This window comes from Ictidomys tridecemlineatus, chromosome 5, assembly GCF_052094955.1.
Source record: "Ictidomys tridecemlineatus isolate mIctTri1 chromosome 5, mIctTri1.hap1, whole genome shotgun sequence".
Lineage (NCBI taxonomy): Eukaryota > Metazoa > Chordata > Mammalia > Rodentia > Sciuridae > Ictidomys > Ictidomys tridecemlineatus.
In genome coordinates this window covers 81,780,814-81,796,363 of record NC_135481.1, presented here as the reverse complement: position 1 = coordinate 81,796,363, position 15,550 = coordinate 81,780,814, and the positions used below count along the sequence as shown (strand labels likewise).

At 33.6% G+C, this 15,550-nt stretch overlaps 1 protein-coding gene across 5 annotated transcripts in view; it reads left to right on the top strand.

The window, feature by feature from the left end:
* Nucleotides 1-15,550, top strand: part of Akap6 (A-kinase anchoring protein 6) — a 499,805-nt gene that overhangs the window by 449,478 nt on the left and 34,777 nt on the right. The gene's annotated exons all lie outside the window — the stretch shown is intronic.

Below are 15,550 nucleotides of genomic sequence, written 5' to 3'. Positions count from 1 at the left end.
AACAAGCAGCAGGGGGAACAAGCAGCAGGAACACCCTAATCCCAGCAATAATCTTCAACCGCCAACTTCCCTAAAACCCATTATCTTAAACTGGCAACGCCTTAAACTCAAGGAGCCGGTTACTTCCTCAAACCTGATCAGCTCTAAACCCAGATCCGCCTTGGTCCTTGAGCAAGGTCACCTTATTAAAGCATGCATGCAATGTTCCATCAAATGTCCTCTAAGCAGCATGGGGTACGCTTGGCAAGGAAATTTCGATGCGTCATTCCTACTTGGTAATGGCCCTCAGCATCTCCCCCCTTCTGATTAATTAAACAACAAGCAATGCGGCTTAGGACCGTGCCTGGTAGGTTGTCCAATTCAACATATGGTTCTTACCCGTCATCGGATGAACTGACCTCTAGGCGTCAGTCCCCTGTCTTAGGTTGAATCCACTGCAATCAGATCAACCCGTCGCTGACTACCGGTCCAACATTCAGCCATGCTTGTGGATAGGCCTAAGCACCAGTGGGGGGGTGAGGTTCTTGCCTCACCTCTGTTGGCCCCCAAATTTAACCTTGGTGCCAGTGGGGGGGTGAGGTTCTTGCCTCACCTCTGTTGGCCCCCAAATTTTAGACCATCACTAGTAGAAGGGAGGAAGATACAGAAATGCCACGACACCAAGCCAATTGACGGCTCCTTTGGAAAAATTGCATCACTGGTGACACCATCAGCAAAGATGTCAGCATTACCACAATTAACATGGGGTGCGCTGGCAAGGAAATTGCATCACTGGTGACACCATCAGCAAAAATATGCCAGCAGTACCACAATTCGCTGCACCAGACGATAGTTCACAATGCATGCAACTGATATATAGTCCAGGCAAGTTCTGCAGGCAGTTCAAATCGGAGGAGTCTATCAATATGTCCATTTCCTCCCAAAGTAAATCAAGTCCTTGATTGAGCATTACTTGTTGAGTTATATTCATTGATGCATCAGTTTATACAGTTTACTGTGGTAGCTATCATAGAAGCTGTAGTTTGGTTTTCTTTGTCTTCACCGGCACTGGGATGGAGATGGGAATTCTGGCAATGATGTTAAAGAGACATTATCCTGAACAGAATTATTAAATATGATGAAAAGGAAAAGTGAAAGTAAACAAACAGATCTGTTAATCACCTTTAAAAACAATAGTAAGCAAACAGATCTGTTAATCACCTTTGAAAGCAATCATTAACAGCTGTTTAACTAATTTAAATTAAACCACTTAAATCACGTGAATAAAAAAAAATTCGGATCCATTTTTTCATGAGCGCTCCTCATATAAAAATATACACATACTGACATGCAACACAAAACAGGGCACACATAACATACAACATATAAGACAATAATAACGGCCTTGTAGCTTTACCTAGGTAAAATCTCCATTGCAATGTTTAAAAACTCCACAGTCAAAAAATAAAACATAGTCAAAAAACAAAACTGATCAGAAAAATATTAACCTAGGTTTGTATGAGCTCAAAAAATAAAATAGAACTTTACGATGTGGGAAAAATGCAATAATAAAATAGATATTGAAAAAAAAGCACCGTGATTAATCACTGTCGCAGATGTAAGAATAGCCAAGCTGGAGCTCTGGATATCAGCTGTTATGGATTTCAGTCAAATCATCTTCTTTTTCTGTAGAAATTGTTTTGGTTAACCTCTCTGGAATCCAAATCGGCTGCTGTTCTCCCTGTGGGAACACACAAACGGAACCCCGACTCCAGACAATAACTGGGTCGGGACCTTTCCATTGTCCTGTTAGAATATCTTTCCAAAGTACCTTAGGCTTATGTACATTTTTCGGATACATATGTCTTTCCGCAGCACTAAGTCCTGATGAATCCAAATTTAGAAAGTTTAGAGTAAAAAGGGTTATTTTAAGTTTATCTTTGGGGGATATATACCCCTTTCCAATTCCCTCTTTTTGCTTTAATAGGTACGTTTTAATAGTTTGATGAGCTCTTTCAACTATGCCTTGTCCCTGTGGATTGTATGGGATTCCTGTTATATGAGTAATACCAAATGATGAGCAAAATTGTTTAAAAGATTTAGACGTATAACCAGGACCGTTATCAGTTTTTAACTGTTTAGGAACACCCACAGTGGCAAAATTTTGTAAGCAATGAGCTATAACATCTTTAGTTTTTTCTCCGGCATGAAGGGAGCCCATGAAAAATCCGGAAGAAGTATCAACTGTAACATGTAAATATTTTAATTTTCCAAATTCTGGCAAGTGTGTGACATCCATCTGCCAAATATGGTTAGGTATCAATCCTCTAGGATTGACTCCAAGATTAACTTGTGGTAAAAAGGTCACACAATTTTGACATTGTTTTATTATATGCCTGGCTTGTTCCTTAGTTATTTTAAAACGCTTCTGTAAAGTATTAGCGTTAACATGAAACCTTTTATGAAAATTTGTAGCTTCTTCTACAGTAGAAAAAATATGTATATCATGTGTAGTTTTATCTGCTAAATCATTGCCCAAACTAAGGGCTCCAGGCAATCCTGTATGTGCCCTGATATGTCCTATGAAGAATGGATCTTTTCTATCCCAGATTAGACTTTGTATAGTGGAAAACAAAGAGAAAACAGTAGAGGAAGGGGAAATCCTACCAGCATCTTCAAGGGATGTTATAGCATTAACTACATACTGGCTATCAGAGAATAAATTAAGCGCAGGCACTCCAAATGGTTAAACTGCTCACCTCATTGTCTTTTTTTTTTAAAAAATCAAATGGAGATTTCACTTTACCTTACCACCTAAGCCTTTAATTCTTTCAATCATTCCTTCACCAAAGATATTCATTAATTGTAAAATGCCCCATGAGTACATTTATTTTTTAGTTGTAGCTGAACACAATACCTTTATTTATTTATTTATTTTTATGTGGTGCTGAGGATCAAACCCAGGGCCTTGCACATGCTCTACTGCTGAGCCACCACTCCAGCACCGCCCATGAGTATTTTGCTAGGAGGTGGCTTAACATTCTCAGTCTATGGAGCAACCTATATGCCTGGCAAATAATGCAGTGACATAATGTATATTGTTTATCTTTCCCTTATATCATATGAGTTAATACCATCTACTTGTACATGAATTTCCCCCATTGTTTCTACTTGGAGCTTGTTCTGATAGAGTTAAATTGCTGAGAACTGGCAAGTTTTAATGTCATGATCACGATGGGGATAGCCATTCCTTTTAAAGATTTTCCAAATTGAGTACAGGTTCAAGCTGTTGCTAGATGAAGGAAATAGAGAAGACTAGAAGTTGCTTTACTATTATTGTCCAGAAAGCCTTATTCTTATGAGAAAGAATTTATTGATAAAAAGATTGTAATCCCCAAATGCCCTCAAAATCAATGGCTATTAGTTGAAGGGCCAACTCTCATATTTGACTTATATAAACAAAAATATATACATATATGTACATAGGAAAGTTTTCCTTATATGTTTATATTTTCAGTTCTATGTCTTTGGAAAGTTCAGGATTCAAAACTGAAAAATCAAATATAAAAATATTGTCATTGAAAAATATCTTCTTCCTATGCATCCTAATTTTAACAAAGCAGTATTTGCTTTAATATTAAGTTTCAGATGTTTGGCAGTAGGGACTCTAAACAGAAGGAAACAGAATCAGTAAACCTTCTTGATCTCTTGCATCTGAAGCCATGTTGAGTCTAAGGGTGATTTTCTCTTCAACAGTTCTGTTTAATTGTTTTGAGCTGAAATTGTTAAATTTCTTAAGACTTCCAAATTATTACCAGTAATCAGAGTCTACATAATTGGATGTCTTTTTTTGAAATGACCTGTTTGCTGTGAAGCTATTTAACTGGCATGTTTTTCTTTTTCTTTATTATTTTTTTTTCCATATTTGAGAGTATGTGGAAGGGCAAGAGGTCACCATTTTTTTTTCTGAAGTTTGAAGCCTATAAGTTTGATATTGGTGAAAGAAGTTTGGGCAAAATCTAGCTGCAGCAGCGAAAGTTCTAACATTAGGAAGCATTCAAACTGGTTTAGAAGACACAAACTGGTTTCTTTTAAGTACTGTTTTGAAATCATATAATAAGGGATGCCAGGCCAGATTTCTCCAGACCAAATGTAGGTATTTTTATCCTACTTCTACAGTACAGGCAAGTTTTAGCTTTGAGAAATGGGGGCTACTTCTTAGAGACTCAGGCTACTATGTAGAGGAAGATACAAGTTGCAGAAAAAGACTCCCCCTTGCTGAATATGTATATTATTTGGTTAGTGAAGATAGCACATAAGTTCTTCTGTGCTTAAAAAAAAATGGTGGTTGAAGGTAACTCAAAAAAAGGGACAGAAGAATGGAGAGGACTGATACCAACTTCTGTTTCCTATATTCAGGGCCTGTGATTTCCTTGCACATACTAGGTGTTTGATAAATATTTACAGAACGGATCCTCTTGAGTCTTTAGCAGAATTAGCCACCAGAAAGGATTAAAATAACAATCTATGGATTGTTCTTCAAAGCTTCTACAAAGCCAGGAATACTTCTCTTTCCTTTCAGTCATAAGAAAGTCACAGAGCATGTGATAGAGTATTAAGGAGGATTTTGCTTCAATAATTGAGTAAAATTAGACTAAATACTGCTGTGGTCTTTCCCAAAAGCAAGACTAGAAAGGATCAAACATTTTTTTTAAAAAAAAACTTAATCATATCCCAGGACAAAGCTTAAGAATATTTATAGCAGTACAAATATTCAGTATTCAACAACATAAAATTTAATATCTGGCATCTGATCAAATGCTACCAGGCATGCAAACAAAAATAGAAAAATTCAACTGATGAAGAGAAAAATATCCATCAAAATAAATGGATTCAGAAATGATAGAACTAGTAGATAAGAACATTAAAAGTTATACTTTGGTTCCATGTATTTAAGATGCTAGAAAATTAGACTAAATACTAAATAAATATTGAGCATCATAGCTAAAAACATTCAAGATACCTACCTAAAATAAGCATTAAAACTACAATTGCTTAAATTTAAAAATACACTGGAGTCCATGGAGCAGTACACACCTATAATAACTACTTGAAAGACTGAGGCAAGGGCTGGGTTTTTGGCTCAGTGGTAGAACACTCGCCTAGCACGTGTGAGGCACTGGGTTTGGTCCTCATCACCACATAAAAATAAATAAATAAAATATAGGTATTTTGTCCATCTACAACCAAAAAAAATTTTTTTTAAAGGCTAGGTCAGGAGGATTGCAAGTTTGAGTCTAGCCTCAGCAACGCAATAAGACCTTGTCTCAAAATAAAAAGTAAAAAGGCTTGCGATGTAGCTCAGTGATAGAGGGCCCCTGAGTTTAATTCCCAGTACAAAATAAACAAGCAAACAAAATACCCAGGATTCCAGAAGAAATAATTCATAAGCCTAAAAATATAGCAATAGAAACTATCCAAAAAGAAACAAAAAAACAGCATTAGTGAGCTGTGAGAAAACTTTAGTCAAATATGTGTACAGTTAGCATCTCTAAGACAAAGGAGGAAGAGAAAAATAATTTTTGAAGAAAAAGTGGCCAGAATTTCCAAATTTGATGAAAACTATAAATTCACAAATCCAAGAACCTCAACAAACTTTAAGCACAATAAACATTTAGAAAATACATCAGAAGGCATTATAATCAAGTTGATTAAAACCAGAGATAAGAGAATATCTTAAAAGCACCCAGAAGAAAAAAAAATATCCATTACTTACAGAACAAGAAGAAGCAGAGTAGTAGACTTCTTATCAGAAATTATGTAAGTGCAGGAGCAACATCTTTAAAATATTGGAAGGAAATAACTTAACCCAGGATTAAACACACATAGAAAATATCATTCAAAAAAGAAGGAAAAAAGAGTATTTAAATATTAAAAGCTTAAAGTACTCATCACACCAAATTCACATTATGAGACTTTTTAAGGGAAGTCCTTAAGCAAACCAAAAATAAAAATAAAAAATGATATCTGATGGAAACCTGGATATGCACAAAGGAATAAAGAACAATGGAAATGGTGAGCATGTGGATTAGTGAGAAAAAAAATCATGTTATTTAGATCTCTTTAAATAGTAATAGGTTGTTGAAATCAAGATAATAACAGTTAATTATAAGATTTATAGCATGTAGGAATAAAACATATGACAACAATATCACAAAGGTCAGGAAGCAAGAAATGGTACTGAGCTTTGTATGGCTTTTATTCTATGTGATGTGGTATAATATACTTAAAAAGTTGACTGTGATAAGATAAAAAGAATACTGTAACCCTTTAAAACTATAATAAAAAACTATAAAAAGTAGTCAAAGGAAATTAAGTAAATCATTTTGTAAAAAATCTCAATCCAGGAAAGGAGGAAAAAGAAAATAAAGAACAGATGTAATGTCAGATGCTGCAGCTCATGCCTGTAATCCCAGCAGCTCGTGAGGCTGAGGCAGGAGGATTGTAAATTCAAAGCCAGCCTCAGCAACTTAGTGAGGGTTTACCAACTCAGTGAGACCCTGTCAGTAAATAAAATATTTTTTTAAAGGGGGGCTAGGGCTGGGCTCAGTGGTTAAGTGCCCTTGGGTTCAATCCCCAGTTAAAGAAAAAACAAGATGAAAGATTTAAATGCTATAGCAATAGTCCTATTAAACAGAAATGCACAATGAACTAAAAGCCCCAAAAAAGTAATTTATTAGATCAAGAAAAAAACTTAAGATTTAACTATATGTTGCCCATATTAAACATAAAGACAAAATAGATTTTTAAAAAAGGGATGAAAAAATATGCTAAGCTTATACTAATTGAAATAGTCAGAATGACTATATTAATAATAAACAGATTTCAGAACAAAGCACATCATAAGGTATAAATAACATGTATTAATGTGAAAAGTTCCAGTTAATCAAGAGAATATGACATTATTAAACATCTAAAACAGACCTTACAAATGCACTATGCAAAAGCTAATACACCTGAGTAGAGACAGGAAAAAGATACAAATTAGGGCAGAGATTCCAATACCGTTTCCCAGTAATTGATAGATCAGAAAATTATAAAAACATAAAAGATTTGGATAATGTTATAAACCAACCTGACCTAATTAAAACACTTCAACTAAGTCTTTTTATCCAAAAGGCAGGTAACAAGTGTTGGTGATGATATGGAAAAAGGGAACCTGTTTACCATTGGTGGGAACATAGATTGGTGCAGCCACTGTGGGAAGTTCCTAATTGTGGGTCAAATACCAAGTTTCAGTTATGGTAGAATGAATAATCTAGAGATTTAGTGTATAACATGAAGACTGTATTTAATGATATTGTATTATATACTAGAAGTTTATTAAGAAAATACAGTTACTATATGATCTAGCAATACCTATTCTGATTTATATACAAAAGAAATTAAGTCACTACCTCATTAAGACATCTGTATTCCCCTATCCATTGCATCATTGTTTACCATAGCCAAGATAGTGAAAAAAGTGAAAGTATCCATTGATGGATGAATGGAAAAAGAAATTGTGAGTGTAATATTCAGCGTTTAGAAAAGGGGATTCTGCCATTTACAATACCATGGAGAATCCTAGAGGACATGGAAAGAATATTACTATATGATTGCACTTACACAGGGGATCTTAAAACAAAATGTAGAAACAGAATAGAAAGTTGGTTATCAGGGGTTGGGATGGGGGAAGAAGGGAAATGGAAGTTGTGGGTCAAATACCAAGTATGAGTTATAATAGAATGAATAATCCAGAGATTCAGTGTATAACATGAAGACTGTACTTAATGATATTCTATTATATACTAGAAGTTTATTAAGAGGATAGATTTTAGGTACTCTCCTCCCTATGTGCACAAAGAAAGGTAACTATATAAAATGATGGATATATAAATTTGCTTGATTGTATTAATCACTTCATTATGTATATGTATATCAAAACATCATTTTGCACATCTTAAATATGTAAAATAAAAATTTAAAAGTTAATTAATAAGACACGTCATCCCACAACAGCAAATAAATGTTCTTTTTAAGTGCACCCAGAATATGTACCAAAGCTGACTCTTCTGCGTCAAGGAACAAGTCTTAAATTTAAAAGAACTTATAACCTCAAAGTATGTTCTTTAACCATAATAGAATTTGTTTAGAAATAAATAATAAAATATGTATGAAAGTTCTCAAATATATGGAAAATAAATAACACACTTATGTAGTACAGAGGTCAAAATTTTGAAAGGTAAATTATGAAGTCACCCTCATTGGTAGGGTAGAGAGTTGTTTCCAGGACCCCCAATCATATAACTCTGAAGATGGTCAAAACCCTCATATGAAATAGTATGGAAGTACATTATTATGTGTCAATTAAAAATAAATTTAAAAATATTTAAAATAGAATAGTATTTGCATATAACCCATGCACATCCTCCTAAATATTTTAAACCATCTCTAGATTACTTGTAATACTTAACACAATGCAAATGTATATAAATATCCTTATTTTGTATCATTTAGGGAATGATGACAATAAAAAAAGTCTTCAGTTGCAGTTTTTTTCAGTATGTTTGATATGCAGTTGATTCCAAACCCATGGCTATGGTGTACCAACTGTATTTTTAACTGAATAGAAATAGAAAAAGTGCATACATTTTTTTTAAGAGAGAGAGAGAGAGAATTTTTTTAATATTTATTTTTTAGTTTTCGGTGGACACAACATCTTTTATTTTATTTTTATGTGATGCTGAGGATCGAACCCAGCGCCCCATACATGTCAGGCGAGCACATTACTGCTTAAGCCATATCCCTAGCCCCAGGCACATACATTTTGATGTGGAATGCCATCAAAACATTGATCTTAGCTTTAATCTTTCAAAACTAGAAAAGGAAAAACAAATTTAACTCAAAGTAGAAGAAAAGAAATAAAAAAGATCTGAACAGAAATCACTGAAATATAAAATAGAAAATCAATAAAGGAAAAATCAAAATGAAAAGTTGTATTTTAAAAACAAGATTAATGTAATTGATAATCCTCCAGTCAGACTGATTAAGGGAAAAAAGAGAGAAGAAACAAATTATCAACATTGGGAATAAGAAACAGGCATCACTGCAGTTTCTACTAATATTTAAAGAATATAAAGGGAATATTATGAATAACTTTGTAACTACTAAATAAATTGAACTATTAGTTTAAAATCTTCCATAAAGAAAACTCCAGGAACAGATGGCCCTTTAGATGGATTATACCAAATGTTTAAGGGAAGAAATACTAATGTTATGCAAAGTCTTCCAGAAAACTGGAAAGAAGGAATATTTTCCATTCTCATTCTTTGGGCAAATATTACCTACATACCATAAACCAGACAAAGACAATACAAGAATACTAAAGACTGACTGAAATTCCTAATTAATATAAATAAAAAGATTCTTAAAATTTTATCACATGAAATTAACAATATATAAGTGTGAAAAAATGTAACTTGCTGTATTTAGAGACTTAGAAATGAAAATCGTAATTATCCTAATGTGAGCTGCAAAAGCACTTGACAAAATCTATATCCTTCCTCATATAGTCTCTCAGAAACCTAAGAATTAAAAGACTGAGTGTTTTCAGGAACAAAACAAGGACATATATTTTTACCATTTCCATCAACTTTACACTGATATATGAATATTAGTTTTATTCTATGTACTACTTGATGAAAGATCAGAAGCTGAAATTGAAAACAATACTATTTACAATAGCAGCAAAACTATGAAATGCTTAGAGATACATCTAACCAAAGAAATGTGTGAAAAATGCAACAAAATATTGTTGGAAGAAATTAAATGATAATTCAATTAATAATAATCTAAAAGTATTGATGAATCAGAAGACATCAATAAGATATCACTTCTCACCAAATTTATCTATATGGTCAATGAAATCCCAATAGAAATTCTGACGATTTTAGGGGGCAGAAATTTGTAAGCTGAATATAAAATTCATCTGGAAATGCAGTGAACCTAGAATAGCCAAAACACTTTTGATACAGATCAGTAAAGTTAGAGGACTTACACCTGTTAATATCAAGACTTACAATTAACTACAATATTCAAGAGTGTGGCCTTGGTGCCAAAGTCAACAAATAAATCAATGGAACAGAACGGATATTCCAGAAAATAAGCAAAAGTGATCAATTGGTTTTTTACAAAGGTACAAAGGCAATTCATGGAGAAAATGATAAATGATCCTGGAACAACTGAGTATCTATATTCTCAAGTTGTGAGCTTTGACCTTCATGTAAAATGTTTAAAAAAATTAGAAATGAATCATAGGGTACAATTTTCATGACTGTGTTCATATTATCAAAACAAAATTGTACATCTTATATATGCAGTTTATTTTATACAGATTATACCCTAATAAAGCTGTTTTAAAAACACATGAACACATTCAGAATTTTACATGAGCATATTCAGAATATCAATTACAAAGGGATTGATTGACTACCTTGAAACCTGGCAGTGGGTATCCTTGCCTTAGAGTAAGTCAATGAAAATGGGAATTCTTTTCCTGAAAAGCCAAACACAGTAACTATAGCTCTCACATAGCATTTGATGTGTATCAGGCACTATTTTAAGTAACTGATATGCTGAGTCACTTAACATTCTTAAAATACCATAAAATATGGTATGCTATTTTTATCCTTTCAATTTTGCACAAGAAAAAATTGAGGCAAAAAAAAAAAAAGTAACTTGTCCAAAGTTATCTGTTAGTTTGTAATTGATTTGGGATTTGAACCTAGGAATTCCAGTTTTTAATGAATATACTAAACTGCCTCTCTAAGATGAAGTCTTCAGGTTTGATTTTGTTTTGTTTTGCCTTTCTAGGGACAGAACCCAGAGTTTTCACACGCTAGGCAAGTGTTTTGCCATTAAGATACCCAGCAACTACCTTTAAACTAAATAAATGAACAAAACTTTTTATAAATACAAATTAAGCCAACTGGATTTGGAAATTAGATGATTCCACTTTTCCATATAGTTTAGGAAATTATGGATTAAATTCCTTTATTGCCATTTGATATATAAAGAATTTTTAGCTACCCAAAATTAACCCATATCTAAATGTTCAAGGAAAATCAGTAAGTTCTTGTAAGAACATCAAGAAAGAGAACTACATTTTCTCTTTCAAAATGCTAGAGAAAATGAGAGAGGATTTGGTCTGTTATGTGTGCTGGATGATCACTGATAACTCACTGACACTTATTTAAGCATTTCCTCTAACTACATGGGGCTTCTTAGTTATTAAATTCACACATGCTTCACAGAAACTCCCGACATGCGTGGGATTTGTAGTAAGACCAGTCTTCCAGCAGTGATTTGTATATACCACAAATCAAATATATTATTTCAAATGTCATCTCAATAAACCTCTCTCTCTCTGGACAGGTTCAGTCTAGTATAGACTAATTCCCTCAGGGGAACCCACAAAATTGCTAACACAGGAGGGTGTCATACAGTGTGAGAAAATATGTTTCTCAGTATTTTTCTATTTTTATACTAATTTTGGTTTTTTAAAAATATTTTAGCAAGGATCCCTGTAAAAAGCCAGGTGGTATATTGCAAGTGTCATCACCAAGGGAATAGGGCTGTTGTGTTGTGAATATTATTAGGCATATAACATATCTTAGTCACTATGACCACTTTTCTTACTTAATTTTCTTTACAGCTGCTGATGAAAGATTAAATAAATTACCCTGGTCATACTGCTAGTACCAGTTATAAAAATATACCTGGATCCAGGTATATCTATTCTAGAACTTCAAGCCCTTTTTTCTCTTAAAGATTTATTGATAACATTCCTTGACCTTCTACCTAAGACTTCTTTGTTTGGTTATTATATTCTGTGATACCGACTTCTACTATTATTTTTCCTTTTTATTACGAACTACCTGAGTTTTCTTTTTTAATTGAACTCAAGAAGAATTATGTAATGAAATGACAGCACAGTAATTTCTGTTAATAGGTTATTTTCTATTAGTTGATCAGTTCTAAGAATTCATGCATGTTGTCTGAAGACTAGGGCTAGATAGTACTCAAGGAACATCATTTGAAAATACAGCCACTACTCCCTTCCACATTCATCCATCAGTTCTTATATAAATGGTTGGATTCATCAGAAGACATTCATGGATGGAATTCAGTTTGGATATTGTTTGGAAAAGTTTCAAACCAAACAAAGAGAAATCATTGAGTTAAAAGTAAAGCTAGAAGGAAAGTGTTGGTTTTTTGTTTTTGTTTTTAAAGAATTGAAATTAAAACTTAAACTTCAAATAAAAAGTTTGAATAAGTTATTAGTAAAGTTTAGATTTTAAAATGTTTTTTATGGATGAAATGCTTTAAATAAGGTCTTTATATATCATCATTTAATATTTTTTATTTCAAAAGTATTTTTTAAATAATAGAATGAATTCTAGGTAAAACTCTCTTGAATTTGCTTTTAGAACTGTCTTGAATACAAAGACAAAAATGAAGGAAAAAATTATGTATCAGTTAGAACTGTCTTGAATACAAAGACAAAAATGAAGGAAAAAATTATCTATCAGTTAAAATATGGATGAGGCTCAGTTGAAAAAGTACATTCAAAGTGTTGCGAACATAAGGCTCTTTGGGTATTGACTGGGAATAGCCTGGGGTTCTGCCATAAATAATTCCAGCTCTGCCAGGTTTAGAAGATCTTTGTAAGTATACCTTCTTTCTTTCACAATTTTCCCAATTCAGTGCTCTACCTATTTGGAGATAGGCAAATGACAAATTTTCTTTTAGTTTTCTGAAATCTGAAAATTAAAAAAAAAAAAAAAGCTGGTGAAGGCACAGGATTATTCTCATAAAATTAAACTTGTTTGAGAAAGTATCACATTATATTTATTGGTGGTTTTCCCAGATAATGCCCTAATTTTTTCCTAGATATTTGAGGAGAATGTACAAAGGGTATTCATAACCACTGAGGATATCACTGACATTGAATGGGTAGGTCTGAGGAGATAACAAAAATGAGTGGAACAAGGGGCTGGGGATGTGGCTCAAGCGGTAGCACGCTCGCCTGGCATGCCTGCGGCCCAGGTTCGATCCTCAGCACCACATACAAACAAAGATGTTGTGTCCGCCGAGAACTAAAAAAAATAAATAAATATTTAAAAATTCTCTCTCTCCTCCCTCCCTCTCTCTCTCTCTCTCTCTCTCTCTCTCTCTCTCTCTCTCTCTCTCTCTCTCTCTCTCCCCCCCCTTTAAAAAAAAATGAGTGGAACAAGCCTATAAACAGACAAAATTTCCCACAAATTCCATTAGTGTCCCCAGTAGAAAATAATTTATTTAGAATACTGAATAATCATTTCACAGTACTTTTATGTGTTAGCCAGCTTTCCATTGCTGTGATCAAATACCTGACAGGAATAACTTTGAGGAGGAAGAGTTTATTTGAGGTTCAAAGTTTCAGAGGTTCAGTCCATGGTCAGCTGACTCCATTACTCTGTCGGAAATGAGGCAGAACATCATGGCAGAAGGGCTTTGCAGAGGAAAGCTGCTTAGTTCATGGCACCTAGGAAGCTGAGGTGGGGGTTGGGGGTGGAGAATGAATATGAATGCAAAGGACAAAATCTAAATCCCAAAGCTATACTCCCAGTGACCTACTTCCTCCAGCCTTGCCTCATCTGCCTAGAGTTACCACCAAATAAACATTCAAATTATTAATCCATCAAATGGCCACCCATTAGATTATAGCTCTCTTAATATAATCATTTTATTTCTGAACATTCCTACATTGTCTATCACATGAGTTTACTGAGATACAATTTATAAAATTTATATCTAAACCATAGCATCTTACTTTCGTGAGGACAGATTTCTCATAATATACATCTGAAAAGTATGCTGCACCTCTCTGCTTAGCTCTATTAGAGACCTAAACCTTTATCTGATGATGAAGAAAATTTTTGAATCTGTATCCTCACCCTTTTAAGTTTCATGAGGACTCTGAGTGGTCCCACCACTATTTTGTTAGGAGTAGTGAATAAATCATTCTTGCTTTTTAAACAACTATTTTAAACAGATATAGTCTGGATTTATTTGGAATACCTTTATTTTGACAATCATGCCTTTGAACCTTAGCGAATTTAGGGTTTTAGGATTTTTTTCTTCCCATTTTTTTTTTCTTTTTTGCTTGACACTCCAGAGGTCTGCATTGAAAACAGAACCTTGTGTCCAGAAAAACCTTACACATTTATTGGCCTTGAAAGTATGCAACCCATCTAGCCACATAATTGAAAATAATAAGGCCAGGATAAATGGGATGGCCCCAGGGTAAAACACCCAAGGGATTCAATTGGTGTCACTTTGCATCAATGTCCATGCATCATGGTAATTGAGGTAACATAACCAATTACCACATTTTAATTAGAGTTCTAAGAACTTGAGAAAATTTGCAATGATGAGACAGCTCACTTTAAAAAAGGAAAGAAAGAAAGAATGAAATAAAAGGAGGGGGAACCCCACACATTATGTTACCCAAGCCTCTTGCTTATAAGCAAAGATTACTCAAAGTGATGTTTTGTGAGTTTCCTTTATATCTAATACCTCTCCTATCTCTCAATCTTATAACTTGCCGATATTTTGAAAAACTAAATATTCTAAATGTTATTTTTGGCTAAGGTAATAGAATTCTCATCCTAATCTAACTGTTGATTTTAGAAATTTATGACTGAAGAAATCCTCTAGTATGCAACCCTGGCTTATAAATTTCATTCCCCATCTAGTTTCTTACCATCATAACTTGAGGATTCATTTTAAGTTTTTAAGTCACTGTCTGAACACAGTGACACATTATTAAATTACACATTTCTCTGGCTCGGTTTGCTAAACAAAAATAGACCTAGATTCCACCATCACCCCCCTCAAAAAATTAGAAGCAGAAAGAATTACTGCATTTAGAAAATAATTTTGACTGTGGCAATTATTTTTATAAGGCTAGAGTTTAAGTGAAAAACCTCCTGTAAAATTTTAGTGCTGCTACATAATCAAGTAATTATGTAATTACTTGTACTTAATTACTTACAAGAGAGATGGTTGTTAAAAAAAAAGTCTTTATACATGTCAAAAAAGCTCTCTTCTTTAGAGGATTTCTAGCCAAGCTTCAATACCAAAAAGCTCTTTTAACAGTAGTTTTCAATAATTTTGTTTTTCCTTTATAAATCTCTTATTGCTGTTCTTCAAATACCTTACAGTAAATTATATGAGATCTACAAGTCCTCCCTACTCCTTCTGCTTACCATAGCCAAAAAAGGAAGAAATGAGTTTAAATTACAGTTGAAGTGCTTGATGACAAATACAAGATATTCCTAATGTGAGGATTTCCAGTAAATAGAGAAGATTTTTCAAGGAAATTTCCATGACTACTGCAATAGAATATGGTCACTAAGAGTTTGGTCACACTCTCCTACTTAGTAGCTGTGTGACCATGGCAAATTATTTAACATTTCTAGCCTCATTT